The 16619-nt window shown below is 37.0% G+C and overlaps 1 protein-coding gene and 1 non-coding gene across 2 annotated transcripts in view; one reads left to right on the top strand and one right to left on the bottom strand.

Moving 5' to 3' along the window:
• LOC134652850 (protein yippee-like) overlaps positions 1–16619 on the bottom strand; it is a 180924-nt gene that overhangs the window by 129332 nt on the left and 34973 nt on the right. The window lies entirely within an intron of this gene.
• Positions 15654–15726, top strand: Trnad-auc (transfer RNA aspartic acid (anticodon AUC)). The gene has a single exon. It is a non-coding gene; the product is annotated as a tRNA-Asp (tRNA).

Here is a 16619-nt window from a genome sequence, read left to right as displayed (position 1 = left end):
ACTTTTTTTAAAAAAACGTCACTTTTGACATCTATGTATGGGCTATGTCAGTGTCAAACAAGTGACAAAAGTGACGTTTTTGAAGAAACGTTGTATGGATGGGATATGTCAGGGTCAAACAAGTGAGAAAAGTGACGTTTGTTTTTAAGAAACGTCACTTTTGACACTTGTATGGATGGGATATGTCGGTGTCAAACAAGTGACAAAAGTGACTTTTTTTTTAAAGAAACGTCACTTTTGACATGTATGGATGGGCTATGGCAGTGTCAAACAAGTGACAAAAGTGACGTTTTTAAGAAACGTCACTTTTGACACTTGTATGGATGGGATATGTCGGTGTCAAACAAGTGACAAAAGTGACTTTTTTTAAAGAAACGTCATTTTTGACATGTATGGATGGGCTATGTCAGTGTCAAACAAATGACAAAAGTGACGTTTTTGAAGAAACGTCACTCTTGACACTGAGGGTCAAACAAGTGAGAAAGGTGCCTTTTTTTTTATAAATATTGACTTTCAAAGTATTGTCATTAGGCTTTTTGAACGTAGCTATTTTGTTTTGAGCGTAGCAATTTTAAAAGTATTGGGCTCAAATTATTTGTTATTTATTTTGATTTCTCGCAAAGCACTTGTTATTATTCCAATATTTTTTTGATAACACGTGTTAAATAAACAGATAATTGTAGAAATATAAAATTTTCGAGTGTAGGATGAATAAACATATTTTTTAAGCATAAAATAAAAAATAAAAAATCATAATAAATAGATCTCACGGTATCCGAGTGGTGCCAATTTCCATATCAATGGAGATTAATATTATGACCTAATCATCAAATTTTCGAATTGTGTAGGAATTTTTAAGTTACATTTATATCGATTATTTAAAAAAAAACTATAGATTGAGCTTACCGTACACAGCTCACAGGAAACTCTCGGGATTTCTTTGTTATTAATCATGAACTAACTTAAGACATATAATTGATACATTATCCCGACTGTATGACTTAGTCTGTATAGTGTTCTAGATATTGACCCTAGGGTCATTAATTTCATGAAGAGCTCAATTACGGTACTGGAGATAATCGTATTGTGGGCATCTGTAAACCCTAAATATTGATTAGAAGAAGCTTTCGAAACTGTACGAATTAATGCAAGCAAAATTTTTTCTTCCCCCGCCTAAACTAGGTACCTACAAAGGAGATCGTCGTTTTTGTTAAGCACCTGGGCCTGGAATAAACTGGAACTTATGGTTATATGATTGAAACGGACCTCAATATTGTTATCTTTTTCATTTTATTATAATAAATTACAATTATAGAATAGAATAGAATAGAATAGAATATAATTTATTCGTAAGCACAGACAATACATAATATAAAAGAAACACAAAATAAGATTAAAGTGCCACGAAATGGCCTCATCTCAGCATGTTGCTGGTGGCTTCCAGCGCTGGTCTTCCGATGAGACCATCAAGTGAGAAGAATCACGGAGGGTAACAGACAAGAAGAAAAAGACATCAAATAACGTAAAGTGAACAAATAGTAAAATAAAAGTTACACAGAAGGAAGATACAACATAACGACTATATTAAATTAAATTAAGACTAATTTATACATATAAAACAACATTAAAACAAGCATCGTGCTCGCAACACTGTATTGATCCGGTCCAACCATACCTTGGCTGTACATTACAGCTGCATATGCAGCTAGCGCCAACGGTGGCTACACTAACTAAAAAAAAAAAAAAAAAAAAAAAGGCAATGACAGACCAGACCAATATCGAGCGTTCATGAAATCAATTTTATAAGATTAGTTTAACAAGACAGCATCGTAGGATTTGTAGGTAAACGAATACTAACATAATAATACTCTACTAAGTATGGCGTATCAGGAATAATGAACTCTTGCCAGGCTGAAGGAACAAAACACTTGTGGTAAGCATAAGTAAAAGTACTTACAAACTACAGGCAGCTCGTATCAAGTCTGTAGGCTTCCTGGTTAAGTTGGTGATTAAATAAATACTGTTTAAGCTTTGACTTAAAACTATGAATACTTTGCAGGTTTCTCAATGGCGGAGGTATATTATTCCAAACCTTCGACGCGGCGTAGCTGAAACTACCACGAAAAGCTGCTGTGGCATGGCGCGGCATCAACAATTGAATCCCACAGTTACGGCGTTCGCGGAGCTTAATACATTATATAATCGAACCATTTCATTGCAAACACTACACTGTCAATAGTTATTAATTACAAACAGATAATATTGTTTTTACTGATTGTGCAAGTCTGACCCGCATAATAGGTATGTATTACGAGTTTTATACACTATCTAGGTTCAATCTAAATTCACGAACCATTTTACTGTACGACTCTTCATGCATGGGCTGTAAACTGTAACACCCTGTTACAGCTTCTAGAGGTTAATAAATGATATACTGAGAGATGTCACCGACCCGGCAAGCGGGTATAAAACAAATAACAAGTCATAAACACCGTTAGGGTCTGCTATAATGAGGAAAGTTCGAGTTGGCTGGGGCCCGTTTCTCAAAAGCTTGTAGCTTGTAATACAAGCGGATGTCACTCTATGACAGCGTTTGTTAGAAAGGTACTTCCACTTGTATTACAAGTAACAAGCTTTTGAAACTTAATAGCATTTTTTTTATAAATATTGAATGTCTGGGTTTCGTGCAAGTGAAGTTTGCATAGCTTGAAGAGTGTATACTGTATGTTCCGAAAATCGTTATTTCCTAATTGCAGTTAATACCATTCGCATTATTTCTCACTTTATATTTTTCTCGTAATCTTCCTTTCCCTATAGCAACTTTAGTCATTCGCATATTTTTCCATTCTATTTTTTTTTTTAAAACTTATTTTCCCGGTATGTTTTGTAACCATTCGCATTATTTTCCATACAAACGTCCGGAACACTTATTATATATGTCGTAGTCATTTCCTTCACAACTTAAATAGCCGGAGCCCCGCTTCGCGGGGCTCCTATTTCTGGGCGGTTTGCCCTTCGGGCATCTGAAGCTACCTAACGAACCTAACCTACTTACCTACCTACGCTTTTTTCCCCAAAGTGTAATGTTTTCACGGACGTCTCACTAAATCAATAGCTAGGTAGGTTAGGTTCGTTAGGTAGTTTCAGATGCCCGAAGGGCAAACCGCTCAGAAATAGGAGCCCCGCGAAGCGGGGCTCCGTCTAGTTAAGTTGCAAAGGAAATGTTTTTTGAAAAGAAACAGTCCGACGAACTCCAGATTTGATGGACACCCCAGCGTTTTTCATAGTTTGCTGTTGTTATGTCAGGCAGAAAATAAGCTACTAATAAATACATAGAATGGGTAAATATGAAAACGGTTCAAAAACATATCAAGAAAATAAGCTACTAATAAATACATAGAATGGGTAAATATGAGAATGATTATAATTGCTATTGATAAATGAAGCTTACGAGAAAAATAAAAAGAGGAAAAAAATGAGAATGGTATTAACTGCCATTTAGGAAACTACAGTATACACTCAGCTTGAAATCAACACAATCACCACACTATTTGATACCAGTCAACGGTCAAATAAAAATAACTAACGTGTTCCATAGTTGCCACTTGCCATTGTGTCGAGTTCGTGAACTTTTGGCGTGATTGGTTCTGTAACCGACCATTAAAATATATAATAAATTTAAGCTATAAACACACATTGTACGTTTTATCTTACTCATTTTTATGTTGAACGAGCGAGTCAAGACAATATGCGTTTTATGTCATTTTTATTGCGAATATACGAGTCCGATTTTATTATACCGTTTTAAATAAACGCGAAGTGAATATGAATTGGGAGAGAAATGTTGTCTGTCAGTTGAGGAATATTTTACTAAGTGTTAATTTATGCTCGCTTGTATGTCCAATGTTTATTTATAAGTAAATATTAGGTATATATTTGGTCCCCGTTCTCAACGCAAGACATCCTCAAAATATTTATTTATTTATAGGTACTTATTGCATATGTACTGTACGTGTGTATGCACTTTAAAAACACCACACTGCTGATATCGCCGCATATTGCTCATAAACTTGAAGCAGCAGTCCTTTATGTGCCTTCGTCCTCAGACTGGATTCAATTAAAGTACAGTAAATGACAACTTTATATGACGTATTTTATTGTCTTTTGATACTTATAATAAAAACGGGTTAATATGTATAGATTTGCGTACTTGCATATTTTTTTTATAAAATGAAACTAAAAAAAACCAATATCGGAATCGTAATAATCGATCCGATAATCCGGTATTTCGGGATTCCGGAATTCCTGTATTCATGACTAAGCTGTCATACAGTATTCTTTACTTGACGTAGCACACCGTAGCATCAAAACTTAGCGTAGACTAACTCTAGAAACAAATAAATAGGTTTTCAGTCCGAATGTGTATACTTGAATAAAATATTAATAATTCAGATATAATCTGAAAATAATTGCCTTAAAAACAAAAACCATGTAAAGTCAGTCACAATTAAACTCTTTCTGACTAAAAATGAAAACAGTAGCCAACCCTCAACCGCACTTAACCAAATTAAACACCTACTTGTATAAAAGGATTTATTTATAAAGTGAAACCGCTTTTGCGTCACTGCTTACTAATTTAATTACTTTTATGGATGCATGGAATAAAGGAAAGTAACGATATTGTAATAAAAACAATTAATTATAGACACCTTCAGCTGCAAGGAACTTAAATACAGACTGTCGTATTCGAACTTCAAGATATTCACAAGAGACGTACTAGATCCATTCTAGATACGTTATAGTTTAGATATCAACTAGTCCTCTTTTGCAGCGCCACTTTTGTCAGCGCCAACCAATGTCACTTTTACGTTAGATAGAGTTAGATATCTATTAGATGTGAATTGGATCTCTAAGTCATATCCTGTGGAAATCGTTCAAGAGTATCTCCAGAATCGCGCAAATGTCAAATTTGACAGGTTAGATCTTAAACATATCGTTATCGTATCTTGGTGATCTCTAAAAGATATCTAATAGATGTCTCTTTCAAAATCCGAATCGGGCCCCTATTCTGTTTCTGCGTGACTGGTAGACTGCCTTAGTTTTAAGCCTACCACTAGTACGATTTCATATCGTGCGATAAAGTTAAATAGGTAAATAAATAATCATGGAAATCACTACATAGTATAAAACAAAGTCGCTTCCCGCTGTCTGTCTGTCCCTATGTATGTTTAGATCTTTAAAACTACGCAACGGATTTTGATGCGGTTTTTTTAATAGGTAGAGAGATTCAAGAGGAAGGTTTATGTATATTTGTAAACCTGTGCGAAGCTGTGGCAGGTCGCTAGTTGAACATAAAATGCAACGTAGTCATTCGTTTTTGAAGGATAAAGAGAGCCTTTACGAGCTAGCGTAGTGAAGAAATAAATACCTAACAACCTCTTACAACTCTAAATAAAACTGTGGAGATATTTTACATTCACCATTGTATAAGATAATTAATTAATAGGATAATAGGGAGCATGACTGCAATGTTTTGCCGCCAGAGTGCAGCACTAGTGACTTAAGTAGGTATACCATAGAGTAACTTATACATACTATACCTTAAACTGTTTTTTGTCAAGTTTTCACAGACAATCAAATATGACATTGATACATCAAGGCGGTTTGTATACAAAGGGCCTACCGGGAAACGCGAAATCGAAACTCAGCTATCTGCCTCTTTATCGCTCGAATATGCAAGAGTGATAGAGAGGTTAGATAACAAAATGTCGACTCTCTCGTTTGCGGTAGACCCTTAGTTTACTTGTTTTGGGAGTGGCGCCCCCTATGCAGACTTTAGCGTAATATTCCCTATTATAGCAGGTTATTACTAACCGGTCACTAAACCATAATAAAAGCTAACATTCGTTGATCTTAATATTTTGAAGGTGCGTGTTATTTTTGCATGCAAGTTGTAAGCAAAGTATATCACAGAAAAGTGGATTACCGTATGGGTGGAACCAGAACCACTCATTGTTTTGTTATTCTGTCACGTCAGCCAGGCATATAGTAGCATAGTTCTGGGTCATTCCAGGTGATTTCAACAAATCGAGTGTGCCGTATGATTTTTGATTGGAATAAAAAAAATTGAGGATATACTTCATGGTGGCAGAAGTGCTGAACCACCACCATTTTTTTTTTATCTTTTAATTTCCAAGTTTTGCCCATTCGAAGTTAACAGTGGGGTTAAATTCCTGCTTGTACAAAATCAGACCTAACTTTTTTTCAATAAAAGGTAACGAAATAATTGTTACTTGTTTTGATTAGGTAAGAAATGTGGATATTATACTGTATGACAAAATTGCAAATCAAAAATCATGCGGCACACTTTTTAATTCAAATTTGTTGAAATCACATGGAATGACCCTTCTACTAGTATGCTAAGGCTAACCCATTATGGATAGGGCTTAAAATAAAACTGCTATAAAAATGTATGTTTGATTATTTCAAATATAAGGCGAGAGAATATTTATATTTAACCAGTCTTTAGAAATGACCCAGGAGACCGTAATCATGGAAATAGAAAGATAACTTAGCCACATGATATGTTCAGATTAATAAGAAATTTTCTAAATCTAGATCTATTGTATCTGATATAATAACTACATTCCAGTATTTATGGCAGGATTCCTAGTGTATTTTCTAGATCCCTAAAAGAAGTAACTAGACCCGGCCCCATTCACCTGTTCAACTCAACTCCATTGATCTTCTGCTATCCTGGTACTTCAGTGGAAATGATACCGCAAAATGAGTGTGCTGTAAAAATGAAAGTATGCATTGTTAATTTCAACCGAGGTAAATGAAACTATGGAGTTATTACGGCTATTTCTGTCTCGATTACGATTGGTCAGTACGAGCCTATACAAGCAGGTGCGGTGAGAAAATGTTTTCACTGCGAGGTTTATTCCGTAGCGCTATGCCGTAGCCCGTAGCAATTACGAGTAAACATATACTGTTTTGTAGTTAAAACAGCTAGAAAATCTTCGCATCGAAAAGCTTATTCTGATCCTTATCACGCGATAAATGCGATTGTCACAAGAATCAGTCATTCACTCGTCTAAAACTGCTGACATGTCCATATTCCAGCCGCAGTCCTTACGTATGTTATTTTAAAACATACAACTGTCCTAGTGACAGAGCTTTTCTAAAGACCTAATGTAACACAAACGGACTAATTTTAATTACCACCGCCACAATTCGCACACATAATTCGACTAATTCCAACAACCCCACGCTTCCACCACTCCCTGCAACTCGAGCTACATCCATAACATCCCGGTTTATAAACAAACAAAACCCGACCTATTTAAAGTGTCGCTTGCATCGACCGCGCCGCTCCGCTCTGAGGGCGTCCGCAATTCGTCCGGTTTCAACAACAATGGCGACCTAGTGACCGTGCCGACCCGCGTTGACCTAGGTCGTGGATGCTTAATTCACAAAATATCCCAAGTGCTGTGCTTAGCTAGCATAACTTGACCTTGGGTTCAATAACAAAATATACGCAGAGGGATCAGATTTAGATTGGTTGGTGTTTTGTGAATGGTATTTTGGCACCCGAACGCATTCTGGGCTGATTACTGGAACGTTATGATATAGTGCCTGGTAATTTGGAGGGTGCTGTTGAAGCGAAATGGCTGGGTCATCAAGCAAATGTGCACCGGGTCATTTTGCAATCAAGGCTTGTGAAATCTATTTAAACAGAGAACCATTGTCATGTTGTAGAACAATTGAAGTCGACAATTCATTGCCAAGGTTTAAGACCTCTTTGTTAACCCACTATTGACAAATAAATGATCAATCAATTGCATTATTGGGAACTTTACTTCAATTAGTGTCGAGTATCAATAGAGATTGAAGGTGAAGAAAATACAAATATTCGTAGCCATTTCGGATGGCATTAACTTTTAACAGCAACACCAGCATAGTATTTCGAAAACACGCTATAGTACGTCCATTGCCGAATCTTAAAAAGTGCTAGACGAAAGTATCATATTTATTTCTTTTGCAGAAATTTAAGGAATATAAAGAGCCAATGAGGCTTGAATCTATGCTTAAATGTATGGGGCCAATATATCTAATTATCTATGCTAATACTCATGGAAATAAAATCATATTTGATATTACCAACCAACTCTAGGTTGCATATATCGCTGTCAGAAGACAAAACAAAGGTCGTCGCCCGACTTTCATTACACTCCTTGATGCAATTCATTCCTCACTTTTATTTATCTGATGAAATGAAAATGGGAGCAAAATCCTTTGTTTCTAAATTTAGAAGCAATCTGCATGCTCCACTTCAAATGTATTTCTGCACGACGACTAATATTTACTTATCCGGTTACGGGAGCTTCAAAAAAGATGGTTTGCGTTTCACAATCTGTAGAAAATAAGAATAAAGGAACTGTCTTATAATTAAAGTGCCTAGAGTCTGTCAAAGCAAACTATGTCATAGCATTGTCGTAAAGTGTCAATGAAGAAATACCGCAGGCGGCAATTCATTCCACAGTTTGGCTTCGCGACGCAGGAAGTTTCTGGAGAAACGCCCAGTTGAGGACTGCCAATCATCTAACTAAGTGGTGACGATGGAAATGTTGCCGCGTAGAGCGATGGCGGAAGAGGCGGCAGGGATTAATCCGAACAATTCCTCGGAGGACTCCCCGTCAGCCATTGGTTCCGCTAAGATAACGACGACTGTTGTATTGTTTATAAATGCCAAATAACCCAAATGGGAGAAAGACCATCACGATTTAAATAAGTACGTTGAAATTAACAATTTCTACAACATGGTTCCACTCCACCGATGACCAGTTAAGAGTGTTGTTAGTAGCCACGTCGGTAAATCTGTGCACTTGTCTGACCCAGTTGCAAACTTACTACTTTATACCGGCTGCAATCAGTGCAATTCACATTAGTTCCGGACTAAGGATAGGCGCACCAGTCCGGTTCAAGACAACATCGCACTGGATCTCTGAAGTCGTTAGTTAGTCTAGATTTTACAATTGGAAGAAGGAAGAAGATTTGATCTTACGGGATTGCTATATGCCATTGAGGGTTCTTGCTGAATTAGAAATTCTGTCGTAAGTATTGAACAACCAATTTAGCTAGGACCCTGAATAAATCGCGCAACAATCGCGGAGCGTGATGGTAAGTACTTACACTATGATTCTAACCGACATCAAAAGGATTTTAAACTCGTGGGGATTTAAGTATGTTCTCTGATTTCTCGAAGTCGACTTTGTTTTACTATGAGAGTGACAAACAAGCGAACCGACGGAAGGCGGACCAATTACGAAAATTATTTTTTGTATGAAAGGGCCTACCTAACCTACTTCAGTTAGTCCCATTGACATCATATCAGGATCAGACTGATGACTTCCTGGATATATCGAGGGAATTTAGTTTCTCAAATAGTACTTACAGTTATATGGGTATTTTTATAGTAGATACTTTGTATATTTCTTCACGGAAAGCGACATTTAGATAAGTCATGTTAAGTTGAAAAGCCAACGAAGCTTTTTTTGTTGTGTTTGTAGTGTTTGTGTTTGATATTATATTTGTAGATGTCTATTGATAACAACAGATCATAAAGTACCTTTACTCTTCTTCGCAAAACTTCCTAAAGTTCCTAACACCCCTCACTGTCCTCAATAATGACCCAACTAAGAACAACCATAAATCATAAACAACTTCGTTGCTCGGGTCTCTTCGTAAACACTCGTGTTTACTCGATCCATCTTCCCCATACAAGTATTAGGTATAGGAGTAAAGTAACGAAACAGAGTAGTACGGCTACCATCAGTTTGGCACTGACATAAACGCCGTCGAGAACGTAATTTACTTTCTATACATCTCGCTCGTGCTTTGTGCAAACGAGATGTATAGAAAGTAAATTACGTTCTCGATAACGTAAATGTCAGTTTTGACACTGTCAGTGACTCATGGTACGGGCTCTGGTAACAGACTCGTTTCGTTACTATAATAGTCACTAAACGAGAGGCCAGGGTCCGACTGGCAATCTTTTTCCAAAAATTGGCGCGGTACTTCCTTTCCATGATGAAACTATGTCGTATTAGGTTTTGGGCTAGACTACTTTCTTTACGATGTTTTCCTTCACCTCGGATGATAAAATTTACAATTTGCAAAAATATCAAATGATATTTTTTATTTAATTAAGTTTTGAGCAACTCATTGGTATGAGCCGCGATTCGAACCCACAACCTTCGACTTGAAAGCACGCCTTACACCTAGTATACTAAGACTAACACTTCTCGCGCTTGTTCCGTATAGTAAGTAAGTATTTACTCTGAGCACTAGTTTGTCTAAAGCAACAAACATTACAGCAACAACGACAATACGAAAGATCACAACTAGCTCTTATTTATGAGAACGTCGCTGAGTTACTCTCTTCTGTTTCTTTACTCCTGCGCTAATATACCTGCAGAATGCACGAAGACGCAATTTACGTCACATCACCTATAAATAAACCGTCCAATTTAAAGACAGACCAACATACATGTCACACTGTTCGAGTTTCAACCAAAAACGTATCGCGATAAGGTTAAATTTCAGTTGGAACTATAGGTGTTTCAGGGCGTTTTCAAGCTGGTTTTAATAATGTAAGAAGCAAGATCTGCTCTAGTTTATTGAAAGGGCTTATATCTTTGCTTGTAAACCATGTGAGACATGTTATTTACATCATCTAACAAGCGCATGTAGAGTTTGTCTCAAAGGAACCATGTGTAGGGGGTCGACCTCAAATGTTGATTTTCTTAATTCGTTCTATCTTTCACTCGTGTGATCTTCGATTTCTAAGTTCAGCGGTTAAAGCGTTGTATAAGTTGAAACTTTGAGATCATTACCTACCAACTATGCTATGATTTGTTTTAACTATTAAGGTTAAGAATTAATTCATGACATTTAATCTAAATACTCCCTATAAAAGCTCTTGCTCAACAACTAAGATACTATTTCAATAAACAGTGATGATAGAAGTAATTTGGCTCCAAATGTGCTTGTACAGTCGCCATGAGATATATCGGAGCGGCCAAGGTGTTCACAAAATCTGAACACGCACTCTAACGCCTTGACAATAGAGGCGTGCTCAGATATTTGTGAGCACCTTGGCCGCTCCGATATATCTGATGGCGACTGTACTGGTAGTGTGTAGGTATGATCCAAATACATAGCTGAGCCGATTGCTCGCTCGCGCATTAGGCAACAGGAATAATCTCCATATGGTTCACGTGGGAGACAAAACACTTTGGGAAATTGCAAGGGATTCCTAGCGTCGAAGCGTCTCAAGCGTCGCTCGAGCACAGACAAGGTATTGCGGAAAGGGTGTATTATTGAAATGTGTGTCTTGCGTGGTTTGCATACTGATGGGGAGTCTCGATACTCTCAATATCATTTCATCGCTTACTGGATATATACGGGTAGATCATGACTGGGGAACAAATCACATAATTTTATTAAATATTTTGATTTGTGTTGTTTCAAGTACATTAAACTATTTAAACTATTATAAACAGAAATAAAATATGAACTGAACTAGACATCATATACGAAAGAAAGTGACCAGGCCCCGTAGACAATATGCCAATCGCTAACGCTACGTAGCGAACGAAACGCAACTGTCACTGTTACACTAATATGGAAGAGTGATAGGGAGACACAAAGCGATTCGATGGCGAAGCGATAGCGATCGTCACCTTGGCTAGACCGCCAGGGCCACCAGTGCCCAGGGTTGCAGGCTGGGATCGAACCAGCGTTCTCTGCGTTTGCGGCAGATGCATAAACTGAGTGGTTATATCAAAATTGTTACAAGTAGGTAGACGTAGAATACGGTATAATTCAGTGATGATGTATTCTTGCAAAAAACTACTCGGAACTGAACAATGGCTGATGATTGCGAGTGATCGGAATGGCGCAATGAGAGCAGGATATTATCGGATGAAACACGATATTCTGGAATTCGCAGTTGAGTAAGTTGAGTTGAATATGCAATATGCATATTAGCTTGTTTCTGCATACAGATGTGCATTTGTGCAAGTTGCGGAAAATTTACAAAAAGTTAGAATAGATAAAGATAAAGATAAAATATAGTTTATTCAAGTAGGCATAATTACAATGCGCGTATGAACTTCAAATAAAGCTAGGTAGACCGGCTCCAACCCTACACCTCTGCCCCGAGAAGATTTAAATCCCCCCTCAATTGAAGGAGGGTATCCCAATATGGGACCGGCAACAAACTCGGCGGGACACATCTTTTAAAAAAAAAATACATCTTATAATTAACATGCATTACGAGAAAATAAGGAAAAAGAAATACAATTTGAATTACTATAGAATTCATGCAATTATACACATAAGGTGTAATAGAAATAGAAAATGAAATGTAATAGAAATAGTTCTCGGAAATTTCAGGAAAGAGAAACGTTTTATTCTGGAAATGGAAATTTTCGATCCTTATACAAAAATATAAGTTTTTAATTTTCTCAAAGTAGAAATTTAGCAATTTTGGAAACTTTTCGTCGGCACATCAGTTTCTCTGCCCGTGTAAAATTAGTACCTACTTCCATATCCCACTTTCCGTAAATTCGACCCCCCTTTTCCACTCTCTTAAGATATAATTTCCATGATAAAAACTAATATCTACTCAACCCCAAACCGAATTTCAATTTAAACGTGAACAGACGGACAAAGTTACTTTTGCATTTATGACGGTAAGGATTCAAGTACAAGACAGGACATAATTTACGTATCCTGGACAGTGGTGGTCATGACCCCAACATAAGGAAAATGGCGGACAAAATTAAAGTGCAAATTGCAGACAATCTACAAAACGTCGCAATCTGCTGGCTAAGGTCGTTTTCCGTTTCGCGCACGAATTCTCATTTCCACGGGAACTCGAATCCTTTTTAGGGATTTATAGACTGCTGGAAATAGATATCTTGCGTTTTAGGAATAAGATTTCAATTACAGCGAGCTGTGGAGGCGGCATATAGTGTGAGAAATGAGGTAACGTAACTGTCTACTAGTGCCATAGATTCATTCATTCGTTTTACCTACTCGTACAAGATCTAAGGCACAATGGGAATTATGGCAGAAGATAGCAAATTAAAATAATGAATTCGTGTATTAACCAAATCCGTTTAGAATAGCGTGGTCGTGCCAGGATCGTGGTACTCCCAAGTCCCACAAGACATGCAATGGGACCGCGATATCTAACTCGAAAAGATTCCGATACCCCCCGCTTGACCAGAATAGTACCAAGATATCTTAAAAATTATGCAGCACAAATTCATGGGATCACCTGAAAAAATATGAATTTGTGCAATACTTATATGTAATTAAATCTTATCTTTTCATGGTCGGGCCAGGATCTGCGACACCCTCACGCCCTACAACTACTGAGTTAAGGGCGAAGATAAAGTATAATCAATCTTAATGTGTTTTCTGATGCCATAGACAACACCCCGTGCATCTAGACGTGGATGTGGACATAGACTTCCACGTGGGAGTGAAAGCAACACAATTAGCAAATTGCTGATAAATACTGTCGTCGCATGTTTGTCGTTGTCCCGAGGGTATATTCAGTAATAATCATTGAAGACGAAGGAATCATCGAAGGAAGGAACTTTTGTTTGGAATATCTACAATTTACAGCACAAATTCGCTGGTATACCTACATATTTTTGAGGCTATTTAATTCGTTACTTCATTATAAAAAAGTTTCGTTAAGACTTCATTTGCGTAAAATAAATTGCATTTCCACGGTGATATGACGGTAAATTAGAGAAATTACAAAACATAAAAGTATGTCAATACAACGAGTTTGATGTTCTCAAGTTATTTTTTTCCGATCCATGTCATTGCAAAACTGTTAATTATACGAAAACTTTGAAAAAATCATAATGTAGAAGCGAAGTAAGGTTTAATACACATTTAGTCGGATTAATTTTGACAAATGAAACAAGAAAGTAGATACAATACCACGTCAAAAGAAAACCTTGAAGGTACAACTGAAACTCAACAGTAACTATCGTCAATGTTTGTCTGAAATAGCGAAAACTAATCCAATCACTATATGGTTTTAACTAGACGGTAATCCAAAACCATGGATTATCGTTAGTTAAGCTGCGAAGGGCCTTAGGTTACGGTGAAGCCAATTTAATGAAATTTGTAAACTTAGAACATGATCGTGAACACCTACAGGATTTTTCTTTGCAACTGTCGAAACGTAATGCTGCCTTTATTACGACAATTTGCTAGTTGGGGAGACATTGCTATACGTGCCTAGCGCTCACACATCGAGCAAATAAGCATCAGAGTGATAATAGCGTAAAAAAGGGATTTAGGTATTAGTTCGACTTTGTTTAGTACGGCCATCTTAAGGGGACGGTATATGACGTTTTCGATTTAGAGCTCACTTTGTGCAATCAATTTGTTCAAGAAATGTTTAATAACTGCATTAAATTATACGTAAATTTGTTCACGAAGAAGCCGTGTACCGGCTCTTCACGGCATAATATTTTTTATTTGCTGTAATTCTCTACAAATCGACACTAAAAGTATCCAAAAATCAAAATATGGAGTTCCGTTTGAGCAACACGCATTACAGTTTTGCCTTTAACAGTAATTGAGTTGTTGTGTGATTTTGAAAGCTAGATAACTAAACTAGCAAATTATTATCTACTTATATTTTTACTCACAAATACAACACATAAATTCAATCCCAAATGTAAACTTTCGTACAATTTCCATACATTGACGACATCACTCAAAATTCTTCTTCGAGTCAGATGGCCGCTGGCCTTGGATCGAAGCAGACGTGTACGTCGTCGTAGCTCGTTTTTGACATTATTTAGACATTTCATCATATACGCATACGAAAATGTATACCAGTAGATAAATTGTATTTCAAAAAACAGGGTAAATAAATTTATTTAAAATTTGATTTGTTGTTATTTACAGGTCGTAACGATCGAAAACAGCAGTAAACTATCCTAAAACAATACGATTACAAATGAATTTAAGTAACTTGTTCCTTCAAAACCCGCTTAAAATGAAAAAAGTTTAAAGACTCGTTTTACTGATTGGGATTGATTTTCATTATGCTGGTATCAATTTTGCGTCATTAAAAAAAAGTATATGACTTCTGTACGTCAATGACATTTGATGTCAATTGTAATCTTGTATTTACGTTAGAGAATATTATATATTCATTTAAATATTACTTACCTATTAATACGAAGCGTAATTCGTTTAATACCTGAAAGTCTTAGTGTCTACACCTACTTTGTTGCCGTTCGTTCCGTCTATATGTGTGCGATTACGTGATGTTCTCAATAATCAAGAAACAAGCCATAATCTTCAAGAATAAAATAACAGCAAGACCAGCATTTAGTACTAACTAGTTTTTGCGGATTTGGAGACAAGAGATGAAGCTTACAGGCTAATACCGCTGCGGTCTGGTTATTGTTATGTGTTTATATCGAGTATTATATAAATTTACTATAAAATAACAATACGCTACCCCCCCCTTCCCCCCCATAATATGGACCCCCCCCCCTTGACCCATAATATGGTGGAAAGATTTGCTGGCTATGGATGAGGTCTTGGTGGCTCAGATGGCAGAGCGCTGGAGTATCGATCCAGAGGCCGTGAGTTCAAGTCTCACCCAAGACAGTAATTTTTCCACTTTTAATTTTATTCTAAGCTTAATAGCATCGTTCGCAGACGTTTCTGCTTGTTAAAAATTTAAAAATAACAATGTTTTATTTCAATGACATTATGTGCGTAGGTATGTATGTTTCGGTGATTATAAGAATTTTGTCCACACAATAATTGTGCAAAGCAGAGACTGCATCATGCTTTCTTTACGGTATAAGCGGTATGGTACCGTTATTATTTATCAATACCGGTTCGTTTTGAAGGTAAAACTATACCGGTTGAAATACAAAGTACGGTACCGGTATAAAATTACAGCAGGGACAACCATTTTTATAGGTGTACAGTCAGCTGCAGAGAAAAGGTACGACCAGATAGATAATTGTATGCAGGGGTGGTACCTTTTCTCTGCAGCTAGCTGTACCTAAACCATCATTGACCGAGCGTTGGCGAAGGTCTCCGTTTCAACTTGGGCAAAAATGCTTTCGTATGTCCGAATTCTTCTCCTTTGCATATCACATTTCTCAACTGATTCTCGTGAAAATTCGGTAGTCCGATATAATTATTCGGTTTCTTTTTTTTTTGAACAATTTAAAATAGGCAGAAATTGTCATAAAGGACTTAAGCGCCAGTAGGGTCTGTGACACTTAAGACCACTGCGATTATTAGGTACTTACTGGCCCCTATTTCACTACGACCACGGTGACAGGTGCGACAGTTGTCGACATCACTGTTGCTGACGTCACAGGCCTCCATAGGCTACGGTAACCGCTTACCATCGGACAGGCGATGTGCTTGTTTGCCACCAACATTTTAATAAATAAATAAACTCCATTATATTGCCACTAAAAAATTCTTATTTTGCGAAGCTAATGACAATTGTCACAAGAAACACGGCAACTGTATCGAAA

This window comes from Cydia amplana, chromosome 12 (assembly GCF_948474715.1).
Source record: "Cydia amplana chromosome 12, ilCydAmpl1.1, whole genome shotgun sequence".
Classification (NCBI taxonomy): domain Eukaryota; kingdom Metazoa; phylum Arthropoda; class Insecta; order Lepidoptera; family Tortricidae; genus Cydia; species Cydia amplana.
This window is presented reverse-complemented; position numbering and strand designations above follow the sequence as displayed.